The sequence below is a fragment of the Notamacropus eugenii genome, chromosome 1 (assembly GCF_028372415.1).
Source record: "Notamacropus eugenii isolate mMacEug1 chromosome 1, mMacEug1.pri_v2, whole genome shotgun sequence".
NCBI lineage: Eukaryota > Metazoa > Chordata > Mammalia > Diprotodontia > Macropodidae > Notamacropus > Notamacropus eugenii.
This window is the reverse complement of record NC_092872.1, coordinates 580,874,887-580,902,735: the sequence shown is the minus strand read 5'-3', so window position 1 is coordinate 580,902,735 and position 27,849 is coordinate 580,874,887. Positions and strand designations below refer to the sequence as shown.

Here is a 27,849-nt window from a genome sequence, read left to right as displayed (position 1 = left end):
CTTGGACCTCAAACTCAACATATTCAGAACTGATCTCATCTTTCTTTTAAACCTGTTCCTTCTTTGGACTTCACTACTTCTGTCAGTGATACATACCAACATTCACTCAATCTCCCACCTCAACTATACCTCTATCCCAACATGTCAAAATCCAACTGATACTCACTTCATAATATCTTTCATATCCTTCCTTTTCTCTCTAGTTCTTCATTGCCACATGCTTAGCTTCCTGATTTCTATTCCATACCTCCTCCAATTATCACTCAACATCACTTCCATATTAATCTTCCTACTGTGAAAATCTTGGTATGACACTCTGCTACTCAAAACCCTTCAAAGGCTCCCTATTGTCTATCAGTTGGTCAGTCAGTACTTATTAAGAGCCTACTATGTGCCCGACGTGCTAAGTTTTGGGGACACAAAGTAAGACAAACGATATTTCCTGTCCTTGAGAAGCTCTAATGGGGTAGACAACAAATGAATAAGGACAAATATGAGCGGCTAGGTAGTGTAGTGGATAGAGTACCAAACTTGAAGACTCATCCTCATGAGTTCAAATCCAATCTGAGACACTTACTAGCTGTGGGACCCTGGGAAAGTCACAAACTTGTTAGCCTCAGTTCCTCATCTCTAAAATAAACTGAAGAAGGAAATGACAAACCATTACAGTATTTTTGACAAGAAAACTTCAAAAAGGGTCACAGTCAGACATGACTGAAATGACTCAATGACAAAATACACAAACATGATATCTTCATAATAAGTATGAAATGATTAACAGAGAGAAGGCATTAGAATTAAGAAGGATTGAGAAAATCTTCCTGTAGAAGGTAGGATTTTACTTGATTCTTAAAAGAAATCTAGTAAACTCAAAAGACGAGGAGGGAGAACGTTCCAGGTATGGGAGACAGTCAGATAAAAATGGAATTTAAACTATTTCTTATCCCTAGCATTAAAGTCTCAACACTGGGGACAAGCTAGATGCATTTCCAATAAGATCAGGGGAGAAACAAGGATGTCTATTATCACCACTGTCATTAAATATGGTACTAGAAATATTAGTTTTAGCAATAAGAGGAGAAAAAGAAGTGGAAGGAATTAGAATAGGCAAAGAAAAATGTAAGTTATCACTCTTTGCAGATGATATGATGATATACTTAGAGTATCCTAGAGAATCAAGTAAGAAACAACGTGAAATAATAAACAACTTTGGCAAAGTTACAGGTTACAAAATAAACCCACATAAATCATCTACATTTCTATATATTACTATTAAAGTAGAAAGAGAAATACCATTTAAAGGTACAGTAGACAGTATGAAATATTTGGGAGTCTACCTGCCAAAACAAACCCAGGAACAATATGAACACAACTACAAAACACTTTTCACACAAATAAAGTCAGATCTAAGTAACTGAAAAAACATCAGCTGCTTGTGGGTAGGCCAAGCTAATATAATAAAAATGATAATTCTACCTACATTGATTTATATATTCAGTGCCATATCTATCAAATTACCAGAAAATTATTTTCTGGAGCTGGAAAAAATAATATCAAAATTCATCTGGAAGAACAAAAAGTCCAGAATATCAAGGACATTAATGAAAAGAAATGCTAGACAAGGTGGCCTAGCCATGCCAGATCACAAACTGTATTATAAAGTAGAAATCATCAAAACTATTTGTTACTTACTAAGAAACAGAGGGGTAGATCAGTGGAATATGTTAGGTACACAAGAAACAGTAGTCAACGAACATAACAGTCTACTGTTTGATAAACTCAAGGATCCTAGTTTCTGGGAAAAGAACTCACTGTTTGACAAACCTGCTAGGAAAACTGGATAACAGTGTGGCAGAAACTGGGCATAGACCAATGCCTGACACCGTACACAAGAATAAAGTCCATAAGGGTACATGATCTAGGTATAAAGGCTGATACTATAAACAAATTAGGGGAGTAAGGAATAGTGTATTTGTCAGATTTCTGGAGAATGGAGAAATTTATGACCAAACAAGAGATAGAGAACATTATGAAGTGCAAAATGGATAATTTTGATTACATTAAATGAAAAGTTTTTGACAACCAAGATTAGGAGGGAAGCAGAAAACTGGGAAAGAATTTTTACTAGTATCTGTGATAAAGGTCTCATTTCTAAAATATATAGAGAACTCGGTCAAATTTACAAGAATACAAGTCATTCCCCAACTAAATGGTATATATGGTCAAATGATAAATGGTCAAAAGATATGAACAGGCAGTTTTCAGAGGAAGAAATTAAAGCTACCTATAGTCATATGAAAAAAATGATCTAAATCACTATTGATTAGAGAGATGCAAATAAAAACCACTCTGAGGTACCACTTCACACCTATCAGACTGACTAACATGACAAAACAGGAAGATGATAAATGTTGAAGAAGATGTGGGAGAGTTGGAACACTAATTCATTGTTGGTGGAGCTGTGAGCTGATACAACCATTCTGGAGAACAATTTGAAACTATGCCCAAAGGGCCATAAAATATGCATATCCTTTGACCCAGTAATGCCACTTCTAGGACTATATCCCCAAGAGATCATAAAAATAGGAAAATGACCCACATGTACAAAATTATTTACAGCAGCTCTTTTTGTGGTGGCCAAGAACTAGAAATTGAGGGGATGCCCGTCAATTGGGGAATGGATGAAAAAGTTGTGGTATACAAATGTAATTGAATACTATTGTCCTATAAGAAATGACAAACAGTCAGACTTCAGAAAAACCTGGAAAGACTTATATGAACTGATACTGAGTGAAATGAGCAGAACCAGGAGAACATTATACACAGTAACAGCCACAATGTGCAAGGACTGTTTTTTGATACACTTAGCTGTTCACAGCAATGCAAGGACCTAAAATGTTTCCAAAGGACTCATGAGGCAAAATGCCATGAACATCCAGAGAAAGAACTATGGAGTCAGGATGCAGAAAGAAGCAGACTATTTTCTCCTTTGCTATGTTTTGTTTTTCTTATGGTTTCTCCCATTCATTTTGATCCTTCTATGCAACATGACTAACGTGAAAATGTGTTTAATAAGAATGTATGTGTAGAACCCATATAAGATTGCACGCCATTTCAGGGAGGGATGAAAGAGGGAAGGGGTGAAAATGTAAAACTTATGGGAGTGATTGTTGAAAACTTGAAAACAAATAAATTAACTAAATATTTTAAAATCTCATCATAATCTTGTATCATTAAATTTATGTTATATGGTATGCTCCAGTAAGCTTGTACTACCTCATTATCCCCTTTACATATACAAAGCTCTTTGACTTCTAAGACACTGCCTTATGCAGGGAATATCCTTCCCTTATCTACCTATTGAAATTCTACATACACTTTAACTCCCTACTCAAATTTCATCTCCTTCAATATAGTCTTGAATAATCTGTGTATTCAGTAATGATATTTCCCTTTCTATGTCTTACAGTCTATCAACAATTATACAACATGCAGATATATTCTAAGCATCATATAATATGGAGATAATAAGTGTGCTGCTGATATGACAGGACTATTGTAAATCAGTGCTTTACAAACTATAAAACACCATACAGATGTTAGCCATTATAATTATTAGTAATAAACATATTCCAAAAATGTCATACTTTTACTTGAAATGTAAAGTTTTTCATTTGTGTACATCTTTAATAAATTTTATAATAATTCTAACTAATAAAAACAGATTGATTTAAAGATACAGAGATTTGAAACAATTTGTTGTTGCAGACTAGAATAATCTACTTGTATTTTCAAAAGGCTTTAGGATAGTAATACTCCCTGAAGTTTCTAGAATAGAAAGAAAGAAAATGAAGCAATCCCCACTCTCAAAGAGCTTATGTTTTATCTGTTCTTCATCTCTCTTATTTACTTACCATATATTGTTCTATCATGGAGATCTGGTATAATAAAAAATTTTCATAACTCATAAAAATAGAGAAAAGAGCTAGATACGAATAAATTCTCATCTATTTTCAGTGCTGGTTCAGAAATGGTTCCCTGACTGCCACCAAAAAAAGTATTTGAATCTGTATGGTAATACTGACATTTAATTTTAGGTTTACCCAGCTCCCCTTATTTCAAGCCTGTTTGCTAATAAGCAACATGCTGGTATTAATAAGAATTGCCAAGGGGAATTTCCTCTCCCAATGAGGGCGCTGATAAACCAACAGTAGTATTAGCATTCAGCTTTATTAATGTATTAGAGTTTGGCCAGCTAGAATCAGGACCCCAGAGCCTTTCACTCCTGGGTGACCTGATAAAAGAGAGGTCCTGGGTCTGCAGGGCTCAGGATATAACTGGTGGTGAATCCATCAGTGCTAATTTTGACTGAAAGTACTGATCTCTTCACACTGTCTCCCAACTACAAAAGAGACAACATAAATATATAGTAAATTTCACAGAGAGTGATTATTTAAATGAGGATTATATTACCTGTCAATTAGGAACTAAAATTCATATGGGCTGAACAAGCACTGAAGTAGCAAACAGCTTCTATTTTACTTCCTTTTTTTACAGACACAAAGGATTCATCATGCTTGCAGAGCACTAGAACTTGGAGGAGTTATTATATAAATATTTTATTGGTAATAAAAAAATCTGCTGTAGGGCATTATGGGACAGCATTCCCAAAGAAGGCATTGTGGTATAGAAAGGATCCAGGCAGGGAAGCTATTTTTATATTCTGTGTTTAGGGGATGAAATTATTCTCCCCAAAATGAATTTATATACAACAGCTCTTCCTGTATGACTTGACCACATGCAGCAGAGAATTGGGCATAATGTTTCAAGCAATAAAGCCATGATTGTGTCTCCATAAAACAAATTTTTATTTGTATTTTTCTCTTGTTTCTATTATATTAGCAATGTGTTTACATTATGACTATTAAAAAGCTATTTGGATAGTGACTTTCTTAACCTTTAAAAGTCCGTCCTTTTTTTTTAGTCAAAGAAACTCTCATTTACCATTTTGAGTCATTCTATTTTGTCACTGCCACCAGATGCATAAACTCAAAGTCATCCTTGACTCCTTTTCCCTCTCTCTCAGCTCCCTCCATGCCCACCCCAATTCAATCAGTTGCCAAATAAGTTAATTCTATCTGCACAACATCTCTGGAATTCACCTCTCTAGTCACATATTTACTACCCAAGCTATTTCCACTTCTTGCCTGAAGCATTTTCAATAGATTCCTAATTGATGTCCCTGCCTCAAGTCTCTCTCCTCTTCAAACCACCCAGTCCCATCATGACCAAAGTAGCATTCCCAAACCATTGGTCTGACCAGTGTCAGTCCTCTGCTCAGAAAAATCTAGTTGCTCCCTATTGATTTCTAGGATGAAAACAAAAACAAAAAACCCTTCATTTTTTCATTTACAGCTCTTTATAGCCAGAATTAAACTTACCTTTCCAGTCATTATATAGTAACCTCTCCAAATATTTTGTTCTACCCAAATTGGACCTTACTGATTTTTCTTAAACAAAACATCTGTAATTTTTTTTTCTTTTAAACTTTTTCATTTTTCAGTTGTGTCTTACTCTTTGTGACCCCATTTGGGCTTTTCTTGGCAAAGATACTGGAGTGGTTTGCCATTTCCATCTCCACCTCATTTTACAAATGTAAAACTGAGGCAAACATGGTTAAGTGATTTGTGCAGGGTCACACAGATAGTAAGAATCTGAGGTTACATTGGAACTCTAGAAGATGAGTCTTCCTGACTTCAGGTCCAGCACCTTATCCACTACACCCCCTAGCTGACTGCCTTTAAACGTACTGTGTTCTGTGTCCATAATGCATTCCCTTCTCACCTCACCTCTCTTAAGCCCTGATTCCTTCACAGCCCCCCTCAAATACCACCTCTTTCCTCCTTCCCCATTTGCTAGTGCCTCCAACTTTAAAATAACCTTGTATTTAGTGTGCATGTATATGTATATCCTATCGCCCCCTATAGATTATAAACTCCTTTTCATGGCAGGGTCTATTTTTGTCTTTTGTGCCCTCATTACCTGGCATAGTGCCTGACTCATAGCAGGTGTTTAATAAATGTGTATTGATTGATTTATTTAAGGAAGTTGGACAATATTACTTTAGATGCCAAGAAGGAAATCTATCTAAATTTATGGTATATGGGAAATGATAAATACCAGCGTGGCACTTTGACATCTATTGAGAATTTAAGAGTGTGCCTAGATTTGAAGATTTTTTTTTTTAAATTCAGAAGAAGCTACTAAAACATTATAAGAATAATAACTATATCTAGCACTACATATCATTTTTCTAGAAGCAGATTCCATTATATTAGAACATATGGTGCAAGAAATTAAAGCTTTCAGTTGAAAGGAGGTAAAAATGGAAACAGAATAGTTAGTTAAGAAGATGGTATCAGACAACAGAATTTGGAATTCTAAATACATACACACATACACACATATGGGTATGTATACATACACATACGATATAGGAATAGGAATCACTTGATCAGTGATGGAGTGAATTTAATCAAGATTGGTAAAATTATACAAAGTGTCTCTTAATGTTTTCAATTTTAATAGTTTAAAATTGCACCAAGACTTTGGGGACACCCTTTATTTGTCTGGAGACTTGAAGACCTAGACTTTGAATTAACTCAGTGACGTGATTTTTCATATGTTACCATGGGCAAGTAACATCATTCTAATGGACTTCACTTTCTTGATAAATAAAATGAGAGGACTGGATAAAGAGCTTACAGCACCCTGCTGTTACAGCACATGGATGAATACACTCTGAAACCTTCCATGTATGTTGTCTCTGTCATTTGAATAAGAACACTTTGAGACTGGAACTATCTTGCTTTTCCATTTATATCATTAGCACCTGGTACCATGTTTTGCACATAGTAAGCTCTTAGTAAATCATTCATTCATTCATTCAATAGTGACATATCCACAATAATTCAGGCTAAATAAAGGGAAGAATAAAATTTTACTGCTTTTTCTACATGTACTAGTTCCTTCCTCCTACACCTGTCAGAAAAATAGAGAAATAAGTATATTTTACCATGAGTTTCTTTTTATTCTTATTGGCATTGAGTGATGAGACTAATCCAGGATTTAGGCTACATAGATAAACATACCTATATACATACATATACACACACACATATATATTTCTTAAGAAATTCAAAAGCTTAGGAGGAGCCTAAATATTCACCTATGCTTATTATTCAGTAGAAATATTTCAATCCATATGCTACAAACATACTGTGAAACAGATGAGCCATGAAATCCACTTTAAGCTTAGGAAAAAGAACAATTTGAAATTCTGTCCCTTTTCTAAATACAAATCCCCATACATTGTTAATGAATTCTATTATTTCCATGACATAATAATATAGTTTAAGTTCATACAATATATAATCACACCATTATAAACATTTCTGAGGAATATATTCATATATATGTATGTAAATATATGTTTGCGCTGTCATAGATGACCTATTTATGAATTTTTCAGCTTTGCTATAGGACAAGCCTAAGTTTTAAATACAAGTCATTGATTGCAAAACTCTCCAAGCTTCCTTATGTCAAAACAATTCTATTGCAAAGGAAAGGCTTTTGGTGCGAATGAATGACATAGAATGTGTTTCATTCCTTTCCTGGAAAAATTTTAATTTCATTTTATTTCTTTGGGGTGAATAAAAACCACTTCAAAATATTTCTGCACATTCTCCATGAAGGAACCTTCGTTTCCTTTTCCTCCCTCAGATTCTCCATTTCATTTACTTTGCAACTCTGTATCTGCACTCAACAACATTAAAGAACGGGAAATATGATGGTTTCAGATGACCCCATGGAGTGGAAAGGACAAGAAAAAGAAAAAATCTAAAGTTGATTGTCCTCTCCATGGCTCAGTTTTCACATCTGTAAATTTGGACACGTGTGTGTGTGTGTGTGTGTGTGTGTTAATTCATAGAATTACAGGATGTGACAGGTGGGAACGGTCTCACAAACCAACTAGTGTAACTCAAAACAAGAATCCCCTGCAGAAAAAAAAAAAAAAAGGGAAAACAAAACTAGCAAAAAAGAAGCAATCAGCTATAATTAGTCAATAAGGAGAAAGTCATGTGTTTAGAGTGGAGCTCTTCAGGAGCTGTAGAAGTTTGGGATGCCAGATTACATATGCTTCTGTCTCAGCTTTCAAATCTGCCAATCCACTCAATCCATCAATAATAGGCACTATGCTAAACGTCAGGGATACAAAAAGCAAAAGTTAATCCCTGCCCTCAAGCAGTTTACAATCTAATCGGGGAGACAACACGTAAACACATACATACAAAGCAGCTACGTGTAGGATGAATAGGAAATAATTAGCAGACAGAAGACGTTAGAATTAAGAAGGGTGGGAGGAGCCTTTCCATAGAAAATTGGATTTTAATTGGGATTTAAATGAAGTCAGGGACCTCAGTAGGCAGAGTTGGGGGAGAGCAATCCAGGAATGGGGGAACAGCCAGAGAAAATTCCCAGAGCCAACAGATGGTGTGTCTGGTTTGTGGAACAGCCATAAATTCAGTGTTCCTCAATGGAAGAGAGCAAGACGGGGATATGGGGAGGGGAGGGGAAGTATAAGAAGGTATAAGAAGAGTGGAAAGTGTCTAGATTATGGAAGGCTCTGGGGCCTTGAGCTCTTCCTCTGTAAGCCAGTTTCTAACCATTTTCAAGCTGCCATGCTCATGAAGACAGAATGACCTAGCTTCAAATATTACCTTGGACACTGTCAACTGAGTGACCTAAACAAATGACTGAGTTTTTCTAAGCCTGTTTCCTTATCTGTAAAAAGTGGATAATAACACCTACTTCACAGGATTGTTGTCAGGATTAAATGAGATAATTTAGGCAAAGTGCTTTGCAAACCATTAAGTACTCTAAAACTTGAGGTATATTTTTAAACAATATTGATTAGAGTCTCCTGTTCTCTAGAATCCAGAGAGAAGAGGAGAGGGGGCTGCATTACCACTTTGCTCCTTGCACCTCCTGCCTGATCTTCAGTCTCAGATGGTAGTGGGGGATGGGGGGAATGAGCTGGGTGTCATATCTCCACACCCCTTGCCTAACCTCTAGTTTTGGGGGGGAAGAGGGTTTCAACCCTGAACTCCTGTCTTGAGGGAATCACTAGTCCTCTGTTCCAAGTTTTTGTTCTTTTGCCTAAACTGCCTATGGCTCTGAAAAGACTTCCCCTAAAGTTCTTCAAAAGAAACTGTTTTAAATTTTATTTTTCACTTATGATTAATACAATGCAGTCCCACTTGGTCATACCAGTCCCATCCCATTGTTTCTTTACTTTCATCAGTCATTATCCAAATGCCATTCTCTCCTTTGCCTAAACCTCATTGATTAAGTTCTTATTCCCATTCCCCTCAACTCAACCCTCTCAATGTCTCAGTCTAAAGCTATTAGCTCCTTCCACTATTCCTTCTAAAAAGCAACAAATCTGTTTTCAACTTAAAACTTTTCCTGTCCCATTCTTTCCTTCTTTGGCTCATTAAAACCTGGCTCCCTACTAATGCCACAGCTTCCTTGGCCACCGTTTCCAACACTAGCTATGCTTTCACTCATTCCCCCTCCCCCATAACTTACTGCTCCAGGTGGGGCAGTTAGAATATCCCTTGCTCCTCATAGCCACTTCCAAGTTCTCCCCCTACACCATCACTAAGTAACATTTCCTCCTTTGATGTTCATGAAAAGCACACCTATCACCCAATCAAAATCCTAGTGGATTTCTAAAACCTCCCCCTTCCTTACACAATGGTTTCCGTACCTGGTTCACAATCTTTCTCTCCTTTCTAATTCCTGTCTTCACATCAGGGGACTTCAACAAACATATTGATACTCTTTCAAACACCCTAAGCTCAGTTTGCCAACTTAAAAAAGATTCCTGTGAACTATTCCTTCATTCCACCTCAGTCACACACAAAAATGGTCATAACCTTAGTTTCTCCTTCACTCATTAATGTACCACTTCTGTATTCATGAATTTTAAAATTCCCTTATCTGATCACAATGTATTGCATTTCTACTTCTCCCTCTCTCTTTCTATATCAAATCTTGCTCTTTGTCTACCCTGTGGCCTCCAATCCCTAGACCCATCAGTTGTCTCAGGCCATTACCCCTGTACTAGCCACATTCTCCTTTTCCTAATTTGGCTCCTTGATTAACTAGTGCAATTCTGTATTGCCTTTTCTCTTGAATCCCTTACTCCCTTTTTATAACATCGATCTGTTTTTTCTTGCCAAGTCTCAGCTTTGGATCGTTTCCAACTGCTGCCTTTTCTTCGACACAAATTCTGCTGAAATGAAGGTGAAGAAAATGACACAGCTATCCTGACTGGGTCCACTACAAATGTATGTCACGTAGCCTCAGATGGGCTCTCACTGCTGCATATGATAGCTCTACAATTACTTTGCGATCATACTTAACACTCTCTTTTCCAAAACTTTTTCAGCCCTCTTCAATTCTTTTGCAACCTTGCCTTTCCCCCAAGTCCTCTTGGCTGAGAACTTTGTCTCATATTTTACCAGAAAAAAGTGAAATCATTTGCTAGGACTTCTTTCTTCTCCTTTCCTCCTTATCTCATATCACTCTGATGACTTCTTCCACTATCTTTCCTTCACCCATCTCACATAAGGTGATGCTTCTCCTTGCAGAGGTCAGTAGTGCAATTTGTTCTACATGGACATGTGATTTGATTCCATCCTGTTTTCTGCCGCATATTATCCTCTCTATCGTCACCAGTCTCAAATTCTCAGTCTCTCCTGGTTGAATAGCTGCTTCCCTACTCTCTAAAAACATGCCCAGGGATGCTAATAGCAGGAGAGGAAGAAAGATGAATAATTAGAATTTGAGTGTGACAGATTTTTGAACTCTGAGAACCTAGAAAATCCAGGAGTGTTTGTATATGCTTTTAGGGATCAGGGAAGTTTAAGAGAAAGAATAAGGTCAAAAAGTCCTAAGGACAATAGCAAGGTAGTCTGGATCTACTTCAAGTAGATAAGCAAAGGCTAAGATTTGAGGTTGTAGTACAGGATCATTTGCATAGGCCATTCAACTTCTAGTATTACATAATTTATTGATAATGTAAAATATCATTTAAGGAATATTGTTAAAAGATTACACTGACAAAGCAAAAGGTCCTCACATGTACCTTGTGAGAATGCCTCTCTTTTCTGTTTCAGATCCATTGCAACTAATTATTTAACTAAGTTAACTCACATTTTTAAAGGTTATAAAAAGTACTAAATTTGCCCAACACACACACACACACCTACCCCAGAGAGACTAGGGTAATATTATAAACCTAAATGATTTGCAATCAAACTTGGTTATTTATTAGGCAACAAATTTTGTCTCTTTAGATCCTTTTCAATATTTGGCATATCAGCAAGCATCTGTCATATTCCTTTGGGCTCCTGATACTAAGAAAGGCCTGAAGCACAAAAATTAGAAAGGTAGAGATGATTGTCACGTTGTTCTCTATTCCTGCCATGTAGATATTCTAAACATAGATTTCCATTACAGGCTGACTTGATTAGCTTGAATGGTCATAAATCCCTCTGCAAATAGTCTCATAAAATGCTAAAAATCATCATTACAGATATTTTGACTGAACAATAGATTAGGTCTCCAAATGCCAACTCACAGAGAAATTCAGAAATAACACAGATAAATCAGGCAAAGAACCTTTTTATCATCTGAAAAATACAGGTGGTTGAATATAAAACAGATTTTTTACCTAAATCTTGTCCAATGTCAAGCAACTCAATACTAGTGTACCCCTAGATAAACATCTTTGTTTAATGTCTGACATGAAGATCTTAGTCTGTTCCATATATGTGAATATATGTGTGTATATATGTCTATTATGTGACCTTGGGTGTGTCATAAATTCTCTGTCACCAAAATTCTCCCTTTCTACCCTTTTTAAATGGAAATAATAATAGTCTTCTGTCTCATGGGTATTTTGAGGGGAAATTAGATCATTTCAAAAATCTAGAGAGCCCCCTTTGACCCAGCAATATCGCTGCTAGGACTATATCCCCAAGAGATCATAAAAATGGGAAAGGGTCCCACATGTACAAAAATATTTATAGCAGCACTCTATGTAGTTGCCAAAAACTGGAAGTCAAGGGGATGTCCATCAATTGGGGAATGGCTGAATAAATTATGGTATATGAATGTAATGGAGTACTATTGTGCCATAAGAAATGATGAACAAGAAGACTTCAGAGAGGCCTGGAAGGACTTATATGACCTGATGCTGAGTGAAAGGAGCAGAACCAGGAGAACTTTGTGCACAGCAACAACCACAGTGTGTGAGAGTTTTTTCTGGTAGACTTAGATTTTTGTAATAACACAAGAACTTCTTACCAAAAAAAAAAAAAAAATCCCAATGGAGGATCTCAAGGCAAAATGCCTGACACACTCAGAGAGAGAAATATGGAAGTCACTCACACATTGTAGCAGATCATGTTTGTGTATGTGTATGTGTTTGTGTATCATGTTCTGATTTGTTATACGATTTCTTTCATTTATCTTAGTCTGACTACATAGCATGACTATAGTGAAAATATACTCAATAGGAAAGTATATGTAGAATCTATACAGAATTGTATGCAGTCGTGGGGAGGGAGGGGGGTAGTGGGGAGTAGGTGGGGAGGGATAAAATCGCAATTGTATGGCAGTGATTGTTAAACATTACAAAATAAAAAAAATAAAAAATAAATAAAAAAATAAAAAAAAAAAATCTAGAGAGCCAGCTTTGAAACCAAGAAGACTTTTGTTGAAGCCTGAACTCTGAAATGTAATGGTTTGGTGACACTAAGTCACTTGATCTCTCAGTACTCTAAACCAGTCACAACTATCAGTTTTCAATACCTATGTTGTTATTGTTCAGTCATTCTTTCAGTTGTGTCTGACTCTTCATCATTTGGAGTTTACTTGGCAAAGATACTGGAATGGTTTACCATTTCCTTCTCTAGTTCACCAGTTTACAGACAAGGAAACTGAGGCAAATGGGGTTAAGTGAGTTGTTCAGAGTCACACAACTAGGAAGTGTCTGAGGCCAGATTTGAACTCAGGGAGATGAGACTTCCTGACTGAGGGTCCAGCACTCTATCCCCTGAGCTGCCTAAATTGCTGACCTACATTGGTAGTGGGAGTTTCTTCCTCAAGGAGTTCCCCACACCAGTGAGATCACAGGTCTAGTTCCTATCCTCACAATTAAATAAAACAAATTTAAGAATACAGCTTGAAGAATGGGATTGTTTTTGCTTTTCTTTGTATCTTTATATATAATATACTATAATAATCAATCTTTAAATATAATATATAAATACATATGTTATATATAAATGCTTAATAAATAACAGGCATTTAAATGTTTGCTGACTTTTTACTTGACTGTACTGGAGAACTGTAGCTAATCATATATACATATATATTACATATATACACTTTTTTTCTTTTTGAACAAAAGAGGTTTGGTTGTCAGGATGGGAAAAGTCTTGCTCACATATTATGCCTATATATTAATTGACTGGTTCTACAACTCATTCCAAAGCCTGATAGGGAGGAAGAGAACCATGATAAAGTAATGTCAGGCAAACATAGGGAATGGACAATATACAGAAAAGGGGGATTGGCAGTCAGTATCAAATGTGGTAAACTTGGAGAATGGAGTCTCAGTGACCTGCCAGAGTCAAAGTTAGATTGCAAGGTGTAAAAGCAAGCACCCTGACACATCCAGGAGGGCCTGCTATCACAGGTTCTTTGAACTGCTTTTCTAAAAGGAAAGCAACTTTTGAGGGGTCAACAATTGACTTTAATCAAACATATATATCCTTCACTTAGTTCAGGGGAAAAGTCAGCACCCTGAATTTTAGATAAAATACAGAGAAATAAAAACCAACAGATAGGGCTTCCAACTGTCTGACAATAAGCAATACATACATCACAGATCAACAGACAGACAGTTCTATCTGACTTTTCAGACTAATTCTGACTGTTCATAACTAATTCATAGTTACCAGAGAGAGAAGCATCAACCTCTGAGTTTCCAAAGGGACTTGGGGGCAGGGGGGCTCCTTAGGGGTTACCCAGAGTCTCCTATGGCCAAAGGAACATTTCAAATGAGTAAGCCTCAAAACAAAACCTCACTTCAGAGTATAAAAACACTTTTCAGAGACAAAGGGCATCACAATCATTGAAAACCAGTGTTTCGTTAGAAATTAACAAAAGGTGTGGGCCTTCCTACAAAACAAATCTGTCCTAATCAAACTTACCTTAATAGGAAGGCCCATTAATGGGTGAGGAAGATCTTTAACTCTGATTAATGTACTTAACATAGTATAAGTGGTTGAGAAATGAGTGAGGGTTGACACATTGAAGCCAAGGGATATATATGTTTTTCTAGGAGTTTGTGAAAAAAAAAACAAAATAAAGGACAAATAACTTGAAATAGTAGGTTCAAGTGAAGGTCTATTAAGGATGGGGAAATCTAGGCATTTTTGAAGACAGCAGAGAAGGAGCTAATAGATAGGGAAATGCTGAATATTAGAGATGCAAGGAGGTGCTCAAAGATGCAAGCCCTTGGAGGAAACAAGAAGGAGCAGGATAAAAGGGGGAAAAAAGTAAAGGTGTTGGCATTGGCAAGGAAAAAGTATAGTTTCATTTTCTATGACTGGGGCAAAGGAGGACAGTGAAGGGAAGAACAAAAAAAAATGGTATTCAACAGAATAGAGAGCTAAATAAATTAGTAGTGGACCCAGTCATTGAAGATGCATGACTTCTTTAAAGTTGAGCAGCATTCTGAGGAGAAAGAGAAGATGGTAGTGGAGTAATGCAAGGTTTGGGATGTGGAGACTTGTGAGTCAGGATATGATTGTGGATGAAGGGTTGAACAGAGTGAAGATGTATTGTTCAAAAGAAGTGAGATTCTGAAAGGTAGACAAAAAGTCAGACCAGGGGGTGGACTGGGAAATTAAGGAGGAGCAGATTGACTGGAAGTTGAACAGAAGAGGGAGAAATGAGTTTAGGAAGGATGAGGCCCAGGACAAAATTGAAGGACAAGAAGTAGTTTATTCCAATAATTAAAATATAGGAAATATACCAGATAATCCCAGAAAATCTTTTGGCTTTCTCATATGTGATTCACAACAACAAAGCAAAAATTTCTTCACAAGTGTTATACTCCACCACAAGGCTAATCCTCAAGTAGTGAATTTCTTAAAAAGACCCTAGAGACCAGAAGGAGTCAATGTAGCTTCCAAGGTCACCTAATCTACTTCCCAGAAGTTCCTCCTCTTATTTATAGGTTCCTAAATATGTAGTGTCCTAGTTGGCAGACTTGATGCCCAGCAATATCTCTTTAATTATATAACAATGTTGTCTCCAGTGACCTTCTGAGTTTCTAAATAAGATGTAAATGATATTTTTCCTTGACCTGTTTAATAGTGCCATTGAAATGTCCAGCCAGTCACTCACTTTTATTTCTTTCCCTCAGAAATCTCTTCCAAAATAAATCATAAATTACCCTATTCCCAAAGCTTACATCATACTCTACTGAGCCTCTCCCAATCTCCGTGGGGCAAAAGCATTTTGAACACTTTTTTTTAAAACACATACTCTTGAAAATTCAGGCATTCATGTGTGTGTGTGTGTGTGTGTGTGTGTGTGTGTGTATGCGTGTGCATGTGTGGGTATGTATGTGCGTGCATGTGTACTCATGAAAATTACAGTACTGAGGTGACAAGAGAACAGGAAAATGTTTTCTTTTTCTCCTTTGCAAATGTCTTCAATATTCAAAACTTTTGCTGCCCAAGATTATCTTCTTAGACTTTGCCTCTTAAATTTTCTTTTTCCACTCCTCTCTGTAGAGCCTAATGCCTGAGGCTTCAATCTATTTGGCTCAGATTATTCAATCAGTGTTTATTTTTTAAAAGTAATAACTTTTATATGCAGTCCAAATGTACATTCATTATTAGTCTCTTCTATAATCAACTGCAAAATTAGTGAATTTGATTGCAAATGTTTTTAAAAAGCAGCCTCAAATATAGTCATTTCCTCTTTTCTTTTAACTTTAAATCATTAAGAAAATAATTTAAAACATTAAATTTCTTCTATATTTTCAATAACATATTTTTCTTTACACAAGAACTCTTTTTAATGTAATACTTTTTTCTTATTGAAATACAAAGATCGAGGGATTTTTTAAAAATGTTTACAATTTAAACTGAAAAAATTTCCAATCCTTATTCTGCAGCCATTAAATAGTCATTTTAAAGATAATGCCTTTGAAAAGGTGAGCTCACAGGCATCATACTCAGGCTTTTGTCTTTTACCTTTTCTTTAATAAGATTTTTAAATATTGTGATCGCTTCCTGGCAAGTAGATGTCTGTGTACATATTATTTAATCTAATGTGCAAATAGTCTTCCCAAAAGCTTAAATATAGGATCTTCTAAGCTCAGAGACTGAATCTGATTTTAAAGCAGGAAGAAATTAAAGAAACAATTTCCCTTTAAAAAAATCTTTTTTCTAGATCAAAAATTTAAAACTATTTTTTTAAAAAAGCAGCTAACCTGTCACTTTAACTTCCTCTTTTGCTGTATCCAAACTAAAGGGAAATTTGATTTATGGTCACTATATTTAGGATTTTTGGTCTTCATTCACTATTTATCCCATGTCCATGTGTGCTCCCAAGCTATCTCTCCTGCTATCTTAAAAATGAATTACCATCAATATGAAACTTTGACAGAATCCATGCTCAAAAGATGATGCTTATTATGATACAAATACCTTTGATCTCAATATAGCATTATTCTCAAAGCATTTTCCCCTTAATTTGTTCTTCCAATATCCCTGGGAAGAAGAAAGAACAGCTGAAGACCAATCTTAACCTCAAACACACACCAGTCATTGGTAGAATCCAAAAAGAAGGACTCTGTAGTGTAGGAAGAACATTGGAAGGGAGAAAAAGAACGCATCATGAAGAATGGAAAAAAAAAAGGTGCAGTTTCTGTTCAGCAGATCTTTTGGTAAGATGATGTTTTTCTTAGGGAGAAGATTCAAAGAACATGTCAAGTGTTCTTACAAGTCAAGAAGCATGCTTATAAAGTCCCAAAGGGTGACACTGAAAAACTGGGGTTTTTTTGTTTTATTGATTCAGGTGCTAGAGATGAAAAGTGTGACATAAACATTAACAGTAGGGGAACTGAACATTACTGAATAAAGAGGGCAAGATGCTATTGGTTAAATCAGGCTTATTCTATGCAGTATCCAGAAATGACATGGTCACCAGAGATTGCACTGTACTGTAGTTAAAGAGACCCTGCTATGTCATAATCCACTAAGATTCTAGATATATCTGGAGAACCAGGAATATAAATGTGGCAAAAGTGAAACTGTAAGAAACCACTTAATGGAGATCCTTTAGCCTGGAAAAGAGAGGTCTATCAGTAAAAAAAGAATGCTGATCTGGATAATTAAATATAGTAGACACTTCTTGAGTAGGTAAAACATAAATTGCACCTTACATCTTTATCCTAATTTTCTAGACCAGATAATTACAAACCAAAGAGGTTAAGTGACTTATCTCATTGTCATACAGCTGATTAGTGGTAAAGTGAGAATTAAAGGTCTAAATATTCTTTCTCCTTATGCTATATTCTTCTCCTTTTATTCCAGTTGCATAAAATCAGAACAGAAAGAGTAAGAGAGAGACAACTGAAAATAAAACAAATCCACATCTTTATTTAGCTCATTCTTGCCTCCCTCTCCATGAATATCCATGGCTTCCGATGCCATTTTTAAAGAAGGAAAGGTGTTCACCATGTTGTCTTAGAGAGGACTCTTAAGAACATGAAACTGCCAAAAAATATGTTCATATTATAGGTAAAGCAAGAAGTGACAAAAAGAACTGACATATTTAGTTATAAGAGGATTTTGTTAACAGTTTGTGGAAAGTATGGGAATCAGACAATTAAAGATTAAGGAGCTGAATTATAACAAAAAGAGGGAAGGATGTTCAAAGGGCAAAATCTACAGTCAGCCAGTAGCCTCACCCCTATTCAGGATAGATAGGATGGTAGGCTACCTGGAGAAGGAAACACGATGTGAATGTACATGGAGGAAGGAGATGCTATGCCTCCAGGCCCTGGCTCTCCTCCTACCGTTCTGCCTCAGCAGGGACAGGAGCTAACAACGATGATAGAAGGCAGCCATAAAGAGCATAGTTCTCTAGCCCCTCATCCTGAAAATGGTCAACTGAACCATGGCACTCATGGGTTTCACCTCAGGGAGGCAAGCAGGGAATATGGAGAGCATTTCCAGATTCTGCTAACCCAGAAGCACCCTGGTCAGAAACCTTGCCACCTAAATATAGGCTTTGAACTATGGTCAGAAAATGGATTGGGGGCGGGAGGAGATTCATCAATCCATTATAACAGAAAAGAAAGGAAAACAAACTAAACCTCAAATAAAAATCATCAGCCTACCACTGAAAATCACTCATTTGTAGTAAGAATAAATATGGGCTTAAGCAGCTAATGCCTGCACTTTAAATATGGAATATGTTCAAGAAATAGTTGGGATCTTATTGCTATTTTTTTTCAAGACTGAGATCTAAGATTTTTTTCATTCCTTCACTCATTTGAATAGCATAGGATATGCAGTTGGCCTTGGATCCTCTCATCAAGGGATCACACACTGATCTACATTACCTTTCCACCTTTTGAAGTAAGTTCAATAAACACTCTTGCCTATAAGACCTAAATAGTGTATCATTAGACAGCAAGGTTTCATCAAGTTCACTTACTATTTGTTCTCTCATTCCACAGTGGTGATATGCTAATCTATTACCTGACTCTGCTGAAGAGCTGCATTTCATAATCTGTTATGGGTATTAAATTTTCCCCAGGGTCAATGTCTCTGGATATATTATGTTCCTAAATAAATAACTTGTAAATCCTTGACATAGGCGTTCAGCACACAAAGGACAGTTTTTTTTTTTCTTTTCAGTCCTGTGCAGTCTATTTTTGTTAGCTCCCAACCAAGCTATTGCTCACATGTAAATAAATCCAGGAGATAAATACTTTTGAAAATTAATTCCCCTGGGCTATTAAGAGAGGAAACATGTTTCTCTCATAACCAGAAGACTAAAAACAGTCCTCAGACTGTCCCTGAAAAGAAAAGGCATGGTAACATCATAGGAAAGGATTGAAAATTATGCTCTACCACAAATAAAATTGTATCACCTGATGTTTGAAAATTGTACCCTCTCTGTTACAGTCCCTTGGAAGCTTTCAGCCTTCAAGGTAATGTAAATGACATCCAAAATAAATAACTTCATTCAATGGGGAATAAGATTTTCTGGTATTAAAAATATGTAGATTTGTAAATAATAAAAATTAAAAAAGCAATATTTTAGTATCCCTCATAGCAAATCCCTGCAGGTAATACCTGCCCTAGATGGTTAACTTTGACTTACTTTTGACTCTTTGCTTTAGCCCTTTTGTAATTATCTTACTTCTTTTCCAATGGTTTCCTTAATTTTGCTTCTCTTACTCTTCACACAAATTTGATCCAGTCTCCTACTTCAGTGATACTCCTGTTTGTCTCTTACTCAACAACAGATTTTTTTAGAGCTGTGTTTCGTAACATGGGATATTTGTGTTTATACTTTAAAGACAGACTTAGCATATAAGTCCTATGTAAGTCATTGAAGATTAAATACAGAAATCTCCATATAGAAAAATAGGTATTCCAGGCCTTGCTGTTATGAAATCAAATTAACTCCAGTCTTGAACACTCTGAGTACTTCAATGTACTTACTTCAGGGCAATAACTAGGGCATCACTTAGATCAAATAACACAAATTCAGCGACCCAGGAGGGAATACCCTTTACTTTCTTCTGTGATTCTGAATTTGCAAGAAGGCAAATTTGGTTTTGATGTAAAATTTGCTCACAAGTAACCCTAATCAAAAGTAGAACAGGTTGTCTCTGGACGTAGTGAATTTCTGCATTAAGGTGTTCAAGTGAAAGCTAGATGACTCACATGTTGGGCATGTTGTAGAGAGGATTATTTAATTACAGGTTGTTTTGCTTTGTTTTTAAGATTGAATGAAATAATACTTGGAAAGTACTTAGCGCAATGCCTGGCACCTGGTAGACTCTTAATAAATTTTGGCTCATTTACCATCTTCCTAGTCTTTTATGATATATTCTGTCTCTTATTTTCTCTAGGACTTATTGTCATGAGAATTATCTGCAATTGGAAGATTATAAAGAGGAATGAAAAAGCACTAGATTTGCAGTCAGAAGAAATGCATTCATATTCTGTCTTTCTTCTACTCACTATGCATGTGATCTTGAACAAGTCCCAGCCAAGTGACTCTAAGACCCTTCTAGCTCTATATCCTACGTCCTAAACTGTATGTGGTTTTTCAAATACATTTGTGCAAGGTTTTAGGCAAAATAAAAGAATGATCAGTAACTATGAACTCATCTCATTATTAAGCAAACAGGTTAAAGTTTTTTCTAACCTTGGTAGCAAAGAAAGCTCAAAGAGCTGTACAGACACACATGATTTACCCCAAATACAAAATTCTCACTGTTACCTCCAGGTTCTATTCATCAATTTCTTTACCTCCAAAATGGTGTTGCCATATATCTTCCTTTCTCCCACTTCCATCCCGTCAGGTCAGACTCTCCCTGACTGTCAAAGTGGTAACTTGCTAATATGATCCACCTGTTTTACCAATTTGTTAATGGAAAAAGACTACAAGACCTCATTAACACCATTCTTCCAGTTCTTAGGCCATCATATCCACACATGGCAGCCATAAGTAATAGGTCTTTATGTTATGTTTTATTAATTTATATGAATAAAATTTAAAATGACACTGAGTAAAGTGATGTAAAATCATTTACAATCAATTCTTCAAAAAAAAAGTTTTATTCCCAGAATACTACCAAAAATGGTATTCCTCTCTCAAAAAGTTTCTTAAAAGATGTGGGAGAGTTGGAACACTAATTCATTGTTGGTGAAGCTGTGAGTTGATCCAACTATTCTGGAGAACAATTTGGAACTATGCCCAAAAGGCTACAAAAACAGGCATACCCTTTGACGCAGCAATATCCCTTCTAGGGCTGTATCCCAAAGAGATCATAAACATGGGAAAAGGACCCACGTGTACAAAAATATAGCAACTCTTTTGGTCATGGCCAAGAACTGGAAATCAAGGGAATGCCCATCAATTGGGGAATGGCTGAACAAGTTGTGGTATATAAATGTAATGGAACATATTGTGGTATAAGAAATGACAAACAGTCGGACTTCAGAAAAACCTGGAAAGACTTATATGAACTGATGCTCAGTGAAATGAGCAGATCCAGGAGAACATTATACACAGTAACAGCCACAGTGTGTAAGGGCAGTTTTTAATAGATTAAGCCCTTCACAGCAATGCAAGGACCTAAAACATTCGCAAAGGACTCTTGAGGCAAAATGCCATCCACATCCAGATAAAGAACTACGGAACTGGACTGCAGAATGAAGCAGGCCATTTTCTCTTGTGTTACATTTTGTTTTAGTTGTTGTTTCTCATGGTTTCTCCTATTCGTTTTAATTTGTCTATGCAACATAATAATGTGAAAATGTTTTTAATAAGAATGTATGTGTAGAACCCATATAAGATTGCAAGCCGTATCAGAGAGGGAGGTGAGAGGGAGGGGGAGAAAATTTAAGACTTATGGAAGTGATTGTTGAAAACTGAAAACAAATAAATTAATTAAATTTTTTTAAAAAGTGTCTCAAGAAGTTGCCAACCCCATATTTATTTTTAAGCTAATTTTGAGCTGCCTTGTGATAGCTGTTCTAGTGCTGAATGAATCTATTATTTGTCTTATTTAATTTTTCATATATTTATATATTTTCTCCTCAGCTAGATATTTTCTGAAGACAGGCACTGTGCAACAAGTTTCTGTCTGCTGTAGTTCCAAGCATATAATGGGTACTCAGCAAAGACTGGGTAATTAATTTCTTCTTAGAAGCAATATAACATTCTAATTGGAACAAAAGTTAACAATACAAACTCCTATGCATAGCTTTAGTGTCTTAGTCATTATTTAACTTTTATATGCTCTGTTTATCTACACATTTGTTATCCTTTATACTTAAAGAAAGGCCATTGTCTTTTTCTCCTCTTTAAGGCTTCCCATATAACCTTCCTTCAATTGCACAGTGTTCCTAAATTGCTATTTAGAAGAAAGGTGATAATTACCTTCTTAACACCTACTACTCTGGGAGCACTCCCCATTGTTGAATCTTCCTTACCCAGATCATTCTTGGAGGGCTCAGTCCCTGAACCACAGCACATTACCTTCCAGCTACAGGGCCCCTTACTACCATTCTCAAAACAGAACATTCTGAGGACTGTACACCCACAGCTTATTCCTAAATCATTCACTCAGCATCTTTTCTCCTAAATGGTTTCTCCCTTTGATAACTCGGATCCCCATAAGGGTCAACCTCTCTTCTTCTTCTTAACATTTAGAAAACACCAAACAAACCAGAAAGGGTTGTGAACAGTTATACAGGGTTACATTATGTATCTGGGTGTGTATGTACACACATATGTTATATTGTCTACATCATTTATATATGTATATACATACATATACATACCTATGTACACATAGGTATACACATACATAGGGTACATACACACACATGCACATATATATATTTACAAACACAGCTGTATATATCCATGGGCAGCTACATGGAACAGTGGATAGAATGTCAGATCTGGAATCAGGAAGACTCATCTTCCTGAGTTCAAATCTCACCTCAGACACTCACTAGCTAGGTGAGCCTCGACAAGTCACTTAACCCTGTTTGCCTCAGTTTGTAAAATGAGCTGAAGAAGGAAATGGCAAACCACGCCAGTATCTTTGCCAAGAAAACCCCAATTAGCGTCATGAAGAGTTGACCGTGACTGAAACCAGCTAAACAACAGAATACATGCATATTCAAACAAACAAAATAGAATATACTATAATTCAGAAGAGAACTTCAAAACAAAGTCAGCTCAGTTTATTCATGTGGAAAAACAAGAAGTTGATTAAAAATATATACATATATGTACATATACATATATGTATGTGTGTATATATGTATATTTAAAAACATTTTTGTGGTTGTAAAAAAGTTGAGACAAGTGGGTGCCCATCAGCTAGGGTAATGGCTGGATAAATTCATTAGAACATAGAATCATGATAATATATAAATTTGTGTGAATTTAATGCAATATCATATTCCCATAGGAAATGATGAATATGAGGGATTCAGGAAAACATGGGGATGTTGTATAAACAAATACAGAACAAAGACAGAAGAGTAGTATGCAAAATGACTACATGACTACTAATATACATTTTTAAAATGCTAAATTCAATTAAAAAAACTTGAATTAATTGCAATGATCGGTCTTGATCCTAGAAAGCAAATGATTAAACAATTCGTGGCTTTCTGAGAAAGGTACAGGAAAAGGGGGAAGTGACATGATCAGATGCAGTCCTTTGGTTAGTTGACTTCACATAATTCTCTTCCTTTCCTAACAGGAATAAACAGCGCATAAGCATCCCATCCTCACCAAAAAAACAAAAACACAAATAAACAGTCTTGCTCCTGCCCATAGCCAGAGCAGAACACATGAAGGAAGCATGGAGCTAAGTCCTCCTGACCACTTCCAGTGAGCCACACGTGCTCTAATGAAGTACAGAAATATGCCACACTTTGTAACAAGTCCCTGTGATGGTCTTGGGCAGCAGGGATGCATCAAAAGAGGAAGGACCGGTGATCTAGGAAAAGTAGCCTACTCCATAGTCTTTAAAGAAAAAGCAAGTTCATTTTCACACTCTTTGACAAGTAGCTGTTATAAATACAAAATGTTGATCTCAAGTAGTATTTGAAAAAAATTATGAATAGTAGTATCATAAATGATACCTTTTGAAAAATGCACTATATATGTATATACATACACACACACTTAGCATAACTTAAATATTGTTAAAAATTAAGAAGACCAAATTTACATTGGCTCTACCTATCATCTACTTTCTTCTTTTTAAACATTTTTTTAATATTATTCTACTGGCAAAGAATATATGACTAACAGAAAATCCCACGAAAAGCAACAGAGTGAGAAAATGGAGTCAATCTATTCAATTAATTGTAGACTGATTGACTTGGATTCGCTGTGTTTCTCCCTCCTTTCCTTATTTACTTAGGTCTCCGAAATGGGATCCACATCAATTGCCTCTTTAGTTGCTCAGCATTCTGCTCAGTCACTTGGCATTTTTAAAACTCCTTTCTTGAAAAGAAATAGTTTTGGTTTTTTTTTTTAAATGTATACTCTCTATCTTCTCTAAAAGTTCTTTTAAAAAAATCCTTCAAATTTATTTCTTGACCTTTTAATTCTCTAAACAGCAAAACACGGAGGCCAATTATTCAGAATATTCTTCATCTTTTCCTGGTACCATCTTTGCATGGAACTATTTGAGTTGTTTTGGGTATAATACAAAAGGAACCAAGGTTATCCTAGAAGCTCAGACTATTTCTTGCTATAGTTTCCATATTTAGTTCTTGGCTTTGGTTATAGTCTTCCTACCCACAAACACTTTTTAATCCTCATTCCTTATACAACTCAGCATCTTTCTGTCTAGCACTCTGTTTGGCTGAACATTTTGCTCCTTGACTAGCCCAGAAAAGGTTGCCTTTGAGATGACTCTTGTTCAACTTTGATTTTATTCTGAAAAGAAAGGAAATTACCTCTCTGGGAAGAGTAACCCTCCCTTTGCAGAGTTACAGATCCTGCATTCTCATTTAGGTGAGGAACATACACAGCTGGTTTCATCCAGAGATCTGTTGAGTAAACTTTGAGCTACAAGGGTGGGCAAGGACCTTTTAACCCAAACATTCAGTAGATGTACAATACATATTACTTTTAAAAACTATTTTGTTTCTCATGCTAGTCAAGAAGGCATGTTCGGATTCAATATGTTGCTTGCCACTCTACTAATGTAAACAGACAAAAATAAAGTCGAGGCTTCATGAATAATAGTTCGAGTGATATATTAATACGAAATGTAGAAAAGTACAGAATGTACCATATGAAATAACAAAAATTAGAATATTTTGAGCAACATTATGAATTTAAGCTTTCTAAAGTTAGGGGGCTAGCCTTTATGCAAATTTTATTTAATCTTTATATACTGAAGGGAGAATAAGTTAACATAAAATGTCAAAATCATATAAATTATTCAGGCTATAAAAATTTAGATTCACTGAATTCTCTCTTATTTAAAGGGATTCTATGGCCTAGGTTGGGAGATGTGTGAGGACTTTTCTTCAAAGGATTTAGCTAATAAATTTGGCAACATGGTTTTCTTGGGCATATTTTGGAGGGTTTTGCTTTCTAACTTCATGGCAAGAACTAGTATGTTCAATAAATACTTGACTTTTGAAAACACATCTAAAGTTTGGGATTTTATTAAACCTCCTTCATTACTTTGCTGGGAACAACATAAAAACACACTTCTCTTTCTTTACTATACTGTCACACTGTTATTATAGGCCTCAGAAGATATGTGAAAGTACAGGCACGTGGTATATCCTGTCTTCTGATATTTTACCTGCCTTGAGGAAGAGTTTAATTAAAAATTATGCTTACAATTTAAGAAATAGGAAATAAATCACTGAGCAAAGAACATCCAATTCTGCTTTTTCTTCCTTTGTGGAGAGTGGGATGAAAGGGAGAAAATAGATTTTGCATCCCCAGATCCTACTGATGTACTTCAGATTGAAGGGAGCTCCTTAATCACATCAGGAACATGACAATCTCCCAGAATGAAGAGACAGAGACAGAGAGAGAGAGAAAGAGAGAGAACAGCACCTTGCATTTATATAGAATCTTGTGTTTTTCAAAGTACTTTTACATACATTTGATTCTCACCACAAACCTGGTATTATATAAATATAAATATACAGATATATTTTATTTTTTAGAGATGCAGAAATTCGAGTTGTGTCCATTTAATGACTTCCTCAAAGTAGTAGGGAAAGCCAGGGTCAGAGCTATGTCCTGTCTACTCATTAAAGATCTTTCAATTAAGACACTCTGGGGAAAAGAGATAAAATACAACTTATTGTAAATGGGCCATTATTTTTTCTCTGCATCTGTAAAAATCCAGTGCACAAGCTACTATCCGCTTTAGGAAAATCACTCTTTCTCCACACACAGTTCTACGTTGGGAAGAAACTCAGTATCTTCATTTTATCTTCAACCAGGAAGGAAAGCAAGTAATATTCTTCTATAAATGAAAGAGGGACAAGGATGTCATATGGCAAGTTGATATCATGTTGTATCACCAGCATTACCTTTATTTAAAAGTTGACACTTGCATAGTCTCGGAAAATGGCATGGGTTGTGGGAGGGTGGAGAGAAGAGGTATTATCATACCTAAATCTATGTGATAACAATTTTTTAAAAAGTCTTTTATATGTTCAACAGAAATTGGGAATAGACCTTGAAATGACTACAATAATAAGAGCTCACATTTACATTGTCCTTCTAAGATTTGTAAAGTGCTAAATGTACATTATTTAGTTATTATTAGCCTCATTATACAGATGTGGAAATTCAGGCTCAGAAGTGTTAAAGGAATTGTCCAGCTTATTACAAACCCAGTAAGTGTCTAGTATTCAAGCCTAGTTCTCCTGTAAAATGAATGTAAGGATAATACGTATCTTCCAGGGTTCTGGTGAGAATAAAATGAGATTTTATATATATGTACGTATATATGTATAGTACTTTGCAAACCTTAAAGAGAAATTTAATTATCATTATATTTCTCACTTATAGTACATAATTCTAACCATTAAACCTCTAAAACATTAAAAATGGCCTTTTTTTCCAATTTTAATCGTCCTGTTTATACTCACTGTCTCTTTTAAGACACAATTTCAAGCTAGCCAGAAGCAACGCACTCAAAAAAATCCTCAAAGAAATGTGCCTATTTTGCTTCTATTGTAGCAAGAATAATCATATATAAATATATATGTATGTATATGTATATATCTGCACATATATTTATATACACATACATTGTGTATATATATGCATATTTTTATAATATAAGATGTTATCAAGAAAGTACAAAAGGAGAGCTATAATAAAACATTTTAATCTGAATACATTTCCAAACTTTCAGATACAATTAATAAAAGGGATGAAAAGAAAAATTATGAATAAAGATGTCTTTTTTTCCTTGTTAAGGTCATACTAAGGGATAACTGAAAACAAAGTTTGACAGTTTTGAAAGTTTCTTATCTTAAATAAAAAGTCAAACCTAGAAAGAGACAACATGAAACCACAAAGGCTGCTGAATCATGGTTTTCTGTTTATCAGTCAAATAAAATCATTATTTTGGTTTTAACGTGCCTTCATACTTTCTTGCAAAGAATTCTGAGGGTTCATTAATGGAAAACAATTCCATTTATCATGGAAAATCTGCATCAGTTGTGCCTATATTTGCCAATGCTGTGACGGCTTCTTGTTAGCTTTCTCTGACACTACAGGAAAATCATAAACATCTGCCTGCAGTAAAAATGTGCCCTCACACAAACTTTTATGATAACCAGATGAAAAAGATGGATGGAGAAAAGCAAATTTCCTTTGATGCCTCTACCACCTGATTTTCATTAAACCCACCCTGAC

At 35.7% G+C, this 27,849-nt stretch overlaps 1 protein-coding gene across 3 annotated transcripts in view; it reads right to left on the bottom strand.

The window, feature by feature from the left end:
- PLCB1 (phospholipase C beta 1) overlaps positions 1–27,849 on the bottom strand; it is an 891,415-nt gene that overhangs the window by 604,890 nt on the left and 258,676 nt on the right. The gene's annotated exons all lie outside the window — the stretch shown is intronic.